A 12,312-nucleotide genomic window follows, 5' to 3' on the forward strand; every position below is an offset into this window, starting at 1 on the left:
GTGTGGCTGCATGGCAAGTTCCCTGTTGTAGCCATGTGGATAGCAGTCTGGTGAACTGTGGACAAAGAAAGACTAGGGACTGTGTGGATGAAAATTCACTTCTTAATAGTTGTGGTCCCAGGTCCAGGGTTCCTTAGAAGGATGGTTAAGCTAAGGTTTGACATTCATCACAGGTGTACTTTAGGGAAGAATTATTGCATCTCACATTTTCCTAGTCCTTTCTCTGCTACCAACAAAGTTCTTCTGCTTCACATTTTGCTGTGTAGCCAGTGAGTGTTCCATAGGCCCATCTCTGCAGAGTTGCACACAGTTTGTCATCATCTTCAGAGAAACACGTGACCTCTGAGACACTGAATGCTTGCATGGGGCCCTTTTCCTCCAGGCAGTCGGAGATTGTGTCCCACACCAGCCATGCTCCAGAAGAACAACTATAATAATTTTAGATTAACTAAATGTACCCATCAGTAAGCTCCTGATCTCTGCAGATGCTATTTTGCATCTGTGACTTACACAGTATTATTCATGTGATGTGGGTAGCCAGTGCTGACTTAAAAAGTAACAGTAATAGCAGCCAGAGACTTAAGAGGTCTTCACAGGATTTGTTTCCATGCTAATCCTCATAACTTATGTCTATTTTATAATGAATCAACTGGCTGGCTTTGTTTCCTAAAACCTTTCTCACAGTGTAACAGATGGCCCTAGGCTAGCCTTGCATTCCCTACTGTCTGGGATCACTGACACAGACAGGGTTTTGTTTTCACTAGATTTAGACCTAATGAACAATTCAGGAAAGAAAATCAAGCTGCAGTAAAGGTGAAACTCAGTGAAAAAACATACAGATCATGGTGTTTAAAATACCAACTTTCCTTTTTTCTAAGAGTTACAATCTTGTAACTATGCAGAAAATACTCTGGAGCTAGCTGGAAGCAAAGCAAAAGGTGATGGTTGCAGTATTTGATTAACTGAGGTACTGAGCCCCATGAAGTGTATTGATTTTCAGATGTGCTGGTTGTATGCTCTTTTACAGCACCAGAGACAGCTGTCTAAATTTGTAAAAGTTTAGATTAAAATCTAAACTGTCCGATGAATATTCAGCCACACACTTGAAACAAAAACACCCCCAAATCACAGATCCTTCGTTGGTTCACTTAGATACAAGCTTAGATGTGGATACAAATTTGTTGTAATATACCATTGTTCACATGCTATGCAGAAGAAAAGAGATGTCTCAATACCTGGCATTACCAGTGTAGCTTTCTGTTGTCTCCACAGAGCTGATGTTGTCCAGAGAAATCAGAATTGCTATACAAAAATTATAAAGGTGGGAGCTATGAGGTACAGGCAAAAATCTCCTCAGCTTTAAAAACAAAATCCATGCATTTAAAAAAAAAAAGCCCTGAGGAGTTTTCTGCCCGCTCCAGGGGTTGCCTGCTGACTGTACCACAAGGAACTTGGGAGGTAACCTCTGAGTTCTTTAGGAATCAGCCTCTTTCTTGGGCAGGCAGCTCTCTGCAGAGAGCCCAGTCCCAGTCCTGCCTTGGGGCTTACACAGCACCCACAGCCACAGCAGAGGGCACATAAGGGAGTTAAGCCCAACAGAATTTGTAGGTACAGCTGGGCTGCTCCACGGCCACTCAGACTCTGTTGCAGCACAGTTCCTGTCTCACCACTTTGGCAGTAAGGATATTACAGATGCCTGTGCTAAAAGCCTTGCCAATATCAAGGTGAAGAACAGTAATTGCTTGTCCTCTGTGCTAGACCTTTTCCTTTCTGCACTGGAGCAGGGCCCACCTTAAAAAGGGAAGAGTAACTCTGGTAGTAACTTTTGCAGCGTGAAGATGGAGGATTATATAATCCCTGGTGAGGTGCGGGTTTTGTGTGCTATTGCACTGTTTGTGTGAGTGACTGAGTGGGAGACTGAGACGTTTGATTTTACAGCCCCACCTGAACACAATCGTCCTTCTCAGCGCTGCACTCGCCTGGTGTTAGAGCAGGAGGGCTACTTTGCCCAGAAGCAGGAGTTTGGGCTTGCTGGTCACCTTTTCTTTTAATCAAGAACCTTGAAGCTAGAGCTTGCTACCTTCTCTGACATAAGATGAGGTGCAGATATATTTGGCTCTGTACCATTATTGGAGCAATGGCAAATCCCTTATGGTGCTCCGAAAGCTGGGAGTGGTACACTCCCTAATGTGGTGCACACAGACCTTGTTAGCAAGAATGGCTCCTGCTGGGAAGCCCTGCCTTGTCTGCTAATAGCAACATTAATGGGGAATATGAGAGTCATTTTTCATAATTATGTGAGTGGAAAAAACTAAGAATCACTTAGCTACAGGGTTGCAATCTGAGCATGCTTTCCCACTACCTCACAAAATTGAAATCTCACCCTAAACCTACTGCTAAAGCCTTAGGTTAGGTGTTAGCAGGGGCTGGCTGCTGCTCTGGAGCTGATTGTCTCTCCTCTGCTCCCCTGTGTCCTCTCAGCCACCTTGGCACCCCAAGATGCTGGGCAGTGCACCAAGACATGGCACATTTCTGAGTTTAAAGGAACAACATCAACTCAAGGCATAAACCTTTAGTGAGGACATTCATTTGTGGTTTGCCATGAGCTCCACCACCTCCACCACCCTAACCACCGTGATGGTAGATTTGGCAATGGCATTTTCCTGCCTTGCAGTAGGTTTTCTTCCCAGCCTTTTGCTGAGGCCAGAAGGGAGATAGCTAGTGAAAGCTATCATCAAAAAACTGCCTTAAAAAAAAAGTCTGAAATTGTGGTCTGCCTTTTCTCCAAACAAACAGAGACGGAAACCATCAGTAAACATTGTGAGTACAAGGTGGTCAGAAGCATCCCATGCTTCTTTAAAAAGCTCCCAAGGAGTAGCTCAGCAATGCTGCATCTTTCTTTTGGTTTGGGGTTTTTTTTTGACTTTTTGTGTGTTTTTTTGGTAGGTGTTTTGGGTTTGTTTGTTCATGGTTTTTTGGTTTTTTTTGTTGTTGTTGGTTTTTTTTTTTGGTTTTTTTTTTTGGTTTTTTTTTTTTTTTTTTTGGTTACAGACCTATTTTAAGTCCCACTAGGTCTTTTGGGAGCCTACAAACTCATGTGTCAGCACAGGTGGTGAATGAGACATTGCAGGGGGAGCGAGGGGAAAGAAAAAAAGTGAAATCTGGCCATCCCACTGCTGGCAAATCCTCTATATTGTGGTGCTGTGGTGTCAGGTAGGAGACATGCTAGAAGTGATGTGGCAGTTCACCCCATTTATAACAGTATTGGTTGCTTCCAGTCGTGAAATTTAATATTTGTGGCTAGAGATGAGTTATCTAAATAATTTTCATTTGAACTGCATTATTTCTCCACAAGTCCCCCACCTCCCCCCTGAAATATGTGAGCCTTTGTGCTTTTTGACTTGTGGCAGCATGTGTTTTGGAAGAACACCAGAGTGCTGAGGGCAGTTTGCAATGTTCCCAGCAAGGCTGGAACTTCAGCGTTTTAAAAATTAATTATAAATACTTGCTGATTGAGGTAAACACACAAGATGTCAGCAATTGCCAGCAACTATCTTCTGCACATCAGGCACTTATAAGGGCAAGTGTGTTATAAATTGCTCTCCTAAAATCTCTTATTTTCATCCTTTGTCCTTTGCATGACTCTTCAAAGGAAATGAGCTCCACTGAGCAGGATTTGGCCTCCTGGGCAGCCTGTATACCTCTTTGAGTATTATCCACAGAGGCAGAGGACTCAAACAGAGCAAAGACAGCAGCAGGCATTAGACACATGCCTGTTCTTGTTCTGGCCCAAGGAATATATAGTTATAACTCTTAATTGCCATTTTTTTTAGATAAAAAGCCCTGAACCAAAGTGAGATGGTGTATTTATCTCCCCCAAGTATACAGCAGAAATGGTGAATAATTTCCTTTCCAGGTACTTATCTGGACTCCTTGAAGTGTGCTTTTTTTTCCTGGTCCTTCAGAGAATAAAAAGCATTTATCACAGATCCAAAAAGTGTCCATGTTTCATTTGCCCACAGGGACAGATGAAGCTGCCTACATTCCTTACCTGCAGTGCAGTGTTTGCCATGCATGAGGGCCAAATTCCCTCACACCTTGGGAGAGACTACCCAGGAAAACAAGGACAGGCATGGGGTCCCTCATGAGTGTTGTGTGGCCACCTTGCCTGGCAGACAGCCCCCCCAAGGACACAGCCCAGCCACTGCCCTGGTGAGGGGGGGCAATGCTAGCATTTTGTGACAATTTTATCCAGTTGCTAAGCAGCTGGGTCTCAGGGACACAAATAAAGTGAAAACAAAATGTCCCGATGGTGAGCAGCCGTGTTGCTCTGGGAGGGCACTCCAGCTCCAGACCCATGGCTTCCTCTGCCCTCCTCCCCATAGTTTTGTGGGGCTGTACCAGGACCTCAGTGAGGGGAATGGCAAGTGCAAGGCTTTGGGAAGGGGCTCTGGCAGCCAGGGTCCAAGCTGAGCTGGCTTCTCTTCTCGGTGGGTTGGGAGCCCACACCTGCCTGGCTGACTGAGGGCACACATCTGGCTCTTCCAGCCCCCCAGCTCCAGCTGTGCCTGTGCAGGACTGAGCACTGCTGGGGCTAGAGAGAAAATCTGTGTCCAATTCTTCAGCCCAGCACTCAAGGCACCTACTGCTGGGATGCAGTTGCTGTGCCCCTAGACAGTTAAGTGTTTCATGGCAAGCATACTCCTTGTCTGATCAGCAAATCATACTTTTCAATGCTTGCACACTCTCTCCATCCCTGACCTCTCAAAGAACTGTCCCTTTTCACTGCAAAGCAGAGTAGCTCTGGCACAGGTACCTGAGAAGGTCCCAACCACCACAGTATGGTGTCTCATATCCCAGTGATCAGAGCTGAAATAGGAGATCTGGGCTCAAAACCCTTGAGTAATTCAAATTGCATTTACCTCTCTCCAGTCTCCTCTGGTTGTTAGACACTCAGCTTTTCCGCATCTGTTTAACACCCAAATTCAAGGCTGTCATTCATTCAGGAAATAATCAGTGGGACCTTATTTCTCAAAGAATTTGTGGAGTGTCCTTCACTAGAGATGTCTAAGAACTGCCTGGACACAATCCTGTGCCAGGTGCTCTAGGATGACCCTGCTTGAGCAGGGAGGCTGGACTGGATGACCCTCTCTGATCCCTTCCAACCTGACCCATTCTCTGATATATCAGCAGGGCATTTTAGGACACAATACTGTGCAGCAGAACTATTTATTGTACAAAGGGGAACCAACACAAGTCTTCAGAGATGCAATCACATTGCACTACAGCCCCCTTGGTCATTCAACAGCAGGCTGCCAGTATGGGCATCTCAGCATCTGCTCCAGCTTGAAAGCAGATTATCTGGTGCCAGAGAAAATGGATTTATCATGAGTGATCCATTCATTTCCTAGAGGACATGCCAAGTGACTGAAATAGAAATGGGGTCAGCAATTAATAGGGTAGCTCTCAGTCACTGTCACCATATGTTGATATAATGATGTCTGGTTTATCTGTTTACCTGATGAATAGCTTACCAAAAGTTCTGTCAGGACATGGGTCAAGGAGAGTGAAGATAAAACTCAAGGGGGCTGTTGTACAGACACTGACATCCTCATAGCTTTCTTCTCCAGCATTGAAACTTTCATAAATATTTCTGCCATTTCAGGGAGGGTTTCTTCATGTCCCTGGAGAAAGGGGACTGGATGAGTCACAATCAGCTGCAGCGTCAGCTTGATTTTCTGTCCTACCAGGTTCAGCTGGAGACTGTCTGACTTTATTCCTTACAGGGACATCATATATGATATATTTTCTTGAACTGGGGTAGGAAAACTTTTGAGCACAAGAAACAGATATTAAGAAGTGTCTTAATAAATGTGCCATGTCACAAGGGCAGCAGGCCAAGTTGTGGGTTACGTTGTTGGAGCCAGGAACTCTGAGACATCTTTAGTCCTGCCATGACAAAGGCTGTTTCAGTTTCTGATCCTTGTAATAAGTCCAGCTTTCTCTGCAGCTCAGGGGTTATACCTTTCCAACAGATCGCACAGCACTCTTAGAGAGATGTTATTCCTTCCTGAGGCAGGAAATTTCAAGCTTGTCAAAGCACTTTTCTGAGCCAACAAGAGCTACAGTAGAAAAATTTTGATCTAAAACAGGTGCACAGGCAGGCTGGGAGGCTGAAAAAGAGTCACTGTGCAGTTTGCTCAACCCCTGGGGAAAAGATATGTAATTCAGAGTGAGAAGAAAAAAATGAGCTCTGGGCTGAGTGTGGGATGGGGAATCTGCAAGGAGCTGGAGAGGGACCGCTCCCTCAGCAGCTTGCACTGCAGTCTGCAAACATTTCACAGCAAGTCTGGCTTAACTGGGTGGCATTACGGGGCATCCCTAGCCCACTAGGGAGCAAATGTGCTGCTCCCTTCTTCCAGGATGATGAAAGAGTGTAAGACATAAACAGTGACAATTATCATGGGTTTAAGTCTTGAGAACCAGAAGCAAAGGCTCCGTCACCACCCCAAAAGTTCTGAGGAGAAAAGAGCCATGTGTTGGGGGGCTGAGTGTCTATTAGAGCTCACTGATGTTGGGGAATGATGTATGGAGCAAATCCTTCTTGGTGGAAAGAGCTGCCTGTATGCAGTTTTTGGGGACGGGACAATATTTTCATTATTTTAGCCTATTAGAGACCTCCGGTAAAAAACCATTTAATCTGATTAATCAAACACCTATGGCACTGGAAAGAAACCTTCCCAACTGTGTACAGATTTTGCATTTAAACTGCCCTCATGCTCCTCAAGGCACATCCTCGAGGACAGCCGCCTAACTTCTGCATTTCCTAAAAACAGATGCCTATTTTTGAGTAGAAAAATCTCCCACAATTTGAAAAGACGCATGCGCAAAGCAGCTTTTCTGCTGGGATGCAGCCATGCAGCACCCCAGACACCCTGATGAGGATGGTGTGAGGGGCTTGGCAGGCAGCAGCTGGAGCCCACCGCTGTGGCTGGGTGCAGGGATGTTCCCAGAACACCCAAAGCACAAGGACAATATGCCTGCACAAGGTCAATGCAACCCTGTCCTTCTGTCCCTCCATAGACCACAGCAAATTTCTCCATTACCATGCCACATCTAGACCTAAGATGGCCCAGGAGACACCAGACATGATTCCTTTGCCCTGCTTATGGCAGAAAGACACAACTCATGATTTGGGCTAACTGAAAAGATGCTCTTTGCTTCATGTGGGGTGGAAATCTGCTGAGAATTTCAGTCTGGATTAGAAAGGTGCCTTCCTTGCTGGCAGCCTTTGCAGTTGCACTGTCAGTGCCATAGAATTTCATTTACTCCAGAAGCCTCTCAGAAAGTGAGAAATGTCAGGATTTTTACTGGAAGTTTCAGCTTTTATGATTACTGAAAATATCTATAAAATGAGGAGGATTTAGAGGAATTAGAGGAGGTCTTAAAGCTTAAAAAACTGAATACAAATAAAGATCAATACAAATATATTATTTTTGAAGTCTAAACCCTGTTGATGATTTCAGTGGCCTTAACTCATGGTTTGTACATGTCTTGATGTGTTGTTGCCACTCTTGACATGAAATAACCCTACACTGGCTTTGTTTACAGGCAAGGATTTCCTTCCCCAATAAATGATTGAAAGTGTTCAGTCAATTAACTCTCCAGAGTAGTTAATTTAGTAGTTTTCTGATCATTAACAACCAGTTCTTGAAAAGCATTAACACCAAACTACCCCAAGAGTGGAAATCTGTGGTTTAGAACTAGGAAGCCCTAATATCAGTTTTCTAATGCTTCATTGTTTGACTGAGGAACATTCCTTTTCTCTCCAGAGTCTCTTTGCTCTCAGGCATCTCTCAAATGGAGAGATATGGAAGGGAGCTATGGAAATCTACTGCTCCAGAAGCATATTAATATGTATGTTAAGGTAGGCTTATATACTTAATATAAAATATGTAATATACATTATTATTTTTATATAGAGATATACATGTGTTTTAGGTACATTTAGCACAGCTTGTGTACAAGGCTTCAGTCACAACTGCCAGTAGTGAGGCAGCTGGTCCCCTGAAAGTAGACAGCCAACTTTGAGTCCAACATGCATGGATCATCCAATTTCACTATTAACTGGGAAAGGGTACCAAAGCCCCTGTGCCCTGCACAGAAAATTACCCATAATCATGGACTCATCTCTGTCCCAAGGGCAAAATTCTGTTTCTCCAGTTACTTATTAACATGGAACCCGAAAAAAATCTCCCTTATGTTTCATGGACCTCTGAAGGGAAAGACATAGGAATGTGCACGTGTATCATGTGGGAACTGGCCAGCGGTGCTGTAAGGAAGAGCCCCCTGGCCAGTGCAACAAACCTTGTCATGACAAAGGCCTGTCAATCAATCTTGCATCACTTGTTTTGCCTCTAAATGGGAGCCAGATTTCAAAACTCAAAATATTCTCCAAGTGGCAGGGCCAAGCAGGCAACAGAATGCAGAATTCACTGTAAAATGCCTTTTTTTTTCCCAGCTGGTCCCTTTGCTGTGTAGGTTGTTGAAGCCTCTACAATGTGATTGGTCTCCTTGAAACAAGGAATCAACTGTCCCTGGTGTCCAGACACAGACCTGAAGGATGTTCTGCATCCTGCTGGTATTTTCCCCTTATTTCCATGCCTCTAGGCTTTCACCCTGCATATGCATTGCACACACAGATTTCTTCTCAGTCACGTTTGCATGAGAAAGCAAAACAAAAATATCCCAGGCATTTTTGCCTCTTCTTCATGCCTCAGTTAACAGTCCCTACAAGCCTCAGAAGCCCTGGGTAACTCCTGAAGGCAGACACCTTCAGCTCCAAAGCTGGCCCCAAATGTGCACTGTGGCAGGCGTTGTGGAGGTGCTGTCTTTCTTTCTGTCAGCATGAGCACTGGTGAAATGCTGGGTCTGCCTTCCCCCAGAGGCACAATAAGCCCCCATTTTCCAAGCAGGAAAACATTTCCATTTCAGGGCAACAACTTCCTGCCAGAAACACAGCACACAGAGATGTGAGGGCGAGCACCCTTGCTGAGAACTGGGAACCCCCTGAGAAAGGGCCACCAACTACACACAGCTGGGGTGTGCCAGGTCCTGTCCCACTTTGTGTGAGTGTCCTGAAACATCCATGGGTTATAGAAAGCTCTTTCTCAGGCACGTTTGGCGGACTTTTCTGTTTGTAAGTGCATTTTGAATTTAAGTTTCTCCATAACCCCTACTGCTTCAGCAAAGGCTTGTCTTTATTGTATACCAGTGGGTGCCACCTCTGCAGGACACATCAGTGTGGGAAATGATTTGGGGCTGCTGGTAGTAGACTGGCCAGCCACAATTTCATCCCACAGCAGCATTCCTGTGCAGGTCCCAGCATGGAGTCTATCACAGTGTGGGGACATTTACTCTACCAGCAGCCTGTGTCCCAGCTAGCATCCAGAAAGGCATCTTTGCCACCATCTCAATTGACTTACAAAGGTCTATTTCTTGTCCTTCCCACCGTGAGGCTGCTTCCAAGTGACTTCAGCTGGTACTTTTTGCAGCTTTTCAGGAGTTTAAAATGATACTTTGAGCTGTGTTCTGGCATTTAGCAGGAGGTGATGCCAGGATCAGAGCCCACTGCTTTACTGGAAGTCTCTGAATGGGAGTCTTGATGTACTTTGCATCATCAAGAGAATACCCAAGGGATTTCAGTGCAGAAAAGTTCTTTGGAATAACTTCAACACTGAAAAAAATGATGTCCTATAATAACAAAATTGGTATGTTCACTCATTGGGCTACACCTCATGCAGTCAGCTGAGGCAGGGGCATCCTCTTGGCTCTTCACAGAGAAGAACTGTGGACTGTGAGTAATTTGGGAAGGGGAACACTGCCATCCATCACTGGTCTCACTGAGGCTGAGGCAGGCCAGGAGGGCCATGAGCACCTTGTCTTTACCATGGTTACTAGCAATTGCTCCGGCCAGGAGGTTTTCATATTCTATTTTTTATTTTAATTTTCTATTTTATATGTAAAAAACCTAATCCACAGGCCTCCATGGCCTTCATCTTGCCAGGCCTCAAAAGATAACAACAAATGTCAGTGTTACTGTCCTTGGGCTTGGATGTGCTTTACACACACACATGACCAGCATCCCTGCAGGATAGCCTGTAAGGGCATCTCTAGGTGAATCGAGGAATCTGAGGTCACACCAAGTTTGCAGGCAAAGACTTCAGTGGAAGTGTCCTGCAGCAACGCCCCCATCACTGCAGCTTGTCTGTCCATGGCTTCCATCCCAGGTCATCCCTTCGGCACTGGAGCAGGAGGAGGCGCTTTGGGGTGGAGGCCCAGCACTGCTGCCAAAAGGGACAGCAAGGAGCTGGGCTGTGACACAATCTGCTCTGGAAACAACATGACAGATGGAGCTGACTCTGATCCTTGGAGTTTTGCTGAGAGCAGAACTGCTGGCAGATTTTCAGTGTTTTAGTTGCTTTTACAAAGAGTGATCATTTCTAAGCCCCAGTTTCTTGAGTTTAAAAATATATGTGTATCCTTGTTTGCATCCTGTTGACACTCGGTGTCCTTCAGGACTGTGAATGCCCCTTCCCTACAACTACCACTGGTTTTGAGTCTCCTGCAATGACTGGGCATGGAAAGAGAACATGTTCTGCACAAAACTGGATCAGCTGTTTGCAAGAGGTCATGAACTGACCACATTTTGTAAGTAGCTGGTTGCAAGTGCTGAGGCTGCTAAACTCAAAACCTTAAGTCATTTTAAACGTGGCAAGAGTAACTTGAAGCCTATGAATTTTTAAACAGCCAAGCTCTGGATCAATTAAAAATCTTTCAGTGCACCTCTCTAGTAACAACTGTGGTAGATAGGGACAGGCGAACGGAAAATCTCGGGATGTGACGGAAAGCAAGACCCTTCCCCCCTCATCCTGCTATAGATGATCAATCACCCCTGAAGCATGCAGCCCCTCCTAACTCCAGTAGTTTTCCACTCCTTACTAACCCTAGCCAGACCCACCGTCCCTCTTTGACGTAGTAAAGCACCCTTGACTATTTAACCTCACGAGATGAGATAATAAACGCCATTTGACCATCCACCACATTGGTGTCTGTGCATGTCAGTGGACCAAGTGACCCAGGCAAGGCCGGGTCGCCGTGCTGTGTCTTGATACCAGGTCACCCGCCTTCTCAGCAGAAGGCGACAAACAACTTATTTATGTGCCATGTGCTTTCCCTCTCTCTGTAACGGGGTTATAATCACTCTCTTTACAAAACTGTATGTGGGGCATGCACTTGTTTGGCTTGCCTGCTCTTTTTGAGCCAGTCTGACAGCTGGTATTTGGTCTTCTCATCTCAGGAGGGTCATTGCCTCCCCAAGGTGGGTTTGGAGTCTCTCAGCCTTGAGAAGAGACTGAGCCACATCACCTGTGTGCCAGAAGGATGCTGGAGATGTTGGTACTTTTTTTTAAATTTAAACTGTGAAAAGCCTCAGCCCTATCTTGAGGCAGTGGGAAGCTCTGAAATGTTGGATTTCCCCTTTCATGGAGTAGGAAGCTGTTTTGCTCCCTCACCGATTGTAGTGCACGACCTTTGTCTCTCCAGGGTGAGTGAGGATGTGGGGTGTGTGCTGGTCTGGAAGCTGAGACTCCACAGGTGCTGGCAATCACCTCTCACAGCCCTGCTGGAGCCACTGGCAAATGCAACTTCCCTGGAGCCTGTGTGTTTCAGCTGGGTGTTGGTCAGGTTGGGCTGAGCAGCAGCTCCAGAGTCTCCCTGTGATGGACACACAGGGAAGCTGCTGTGGAAACACTGCGTGCAATGTATCCTATAAAAACAGCTTTTTCATTGGAAGTTTAATGATTTCTTCTCTAAGTATTTCTACTGCCTGGCCAAAATAAAAGTGTCTAAAATTAGCTTCCCCAGATAAAGACATTTTTGTCATATTTGGTGCATTCCTATCCAAACACTGAAAGCCAGCTGTTTGGGCTGGGTTACAGAGAGCAATCTGTTTGTAACTATACCAATCTGTCATTTCTAGCCCTGGAATTAATAGCTTTTTTATCTTTCTACATCCTAGGTTCATTTTTTCCATGCTAAGAGAGTGCCAGAAGAAGCATTATAAATGCTATATAATTAAAACCAGAAATGCCTCACAGTGAACTTAATTGTAAATGCTAATGGCGTTTCTAGCAAAAGTAATACCCTGGGGGACTCATTGCAAATTAACTAAGAAAAACTCAGTGATGTTGCTTCTATGGATTTTAACTGAAACTGTACAGTTAAAAGGAGTCAGGAGTGGATTTTTTTCAT

Source organism: Vidua macroura, chromosome 3, assembly GCF_024509145.1.
Source record: "Vidua macroura isolate BioBank_ID:100142 chromosome 3, ASM2450914v1, whole genome shotgun sequence".
NCBI classification, from domain to species: Eukaryota; Metazoa; Chordata; class Aves; order Passeriformes; family Viduidae; genus Vidua; species Vidua macroura.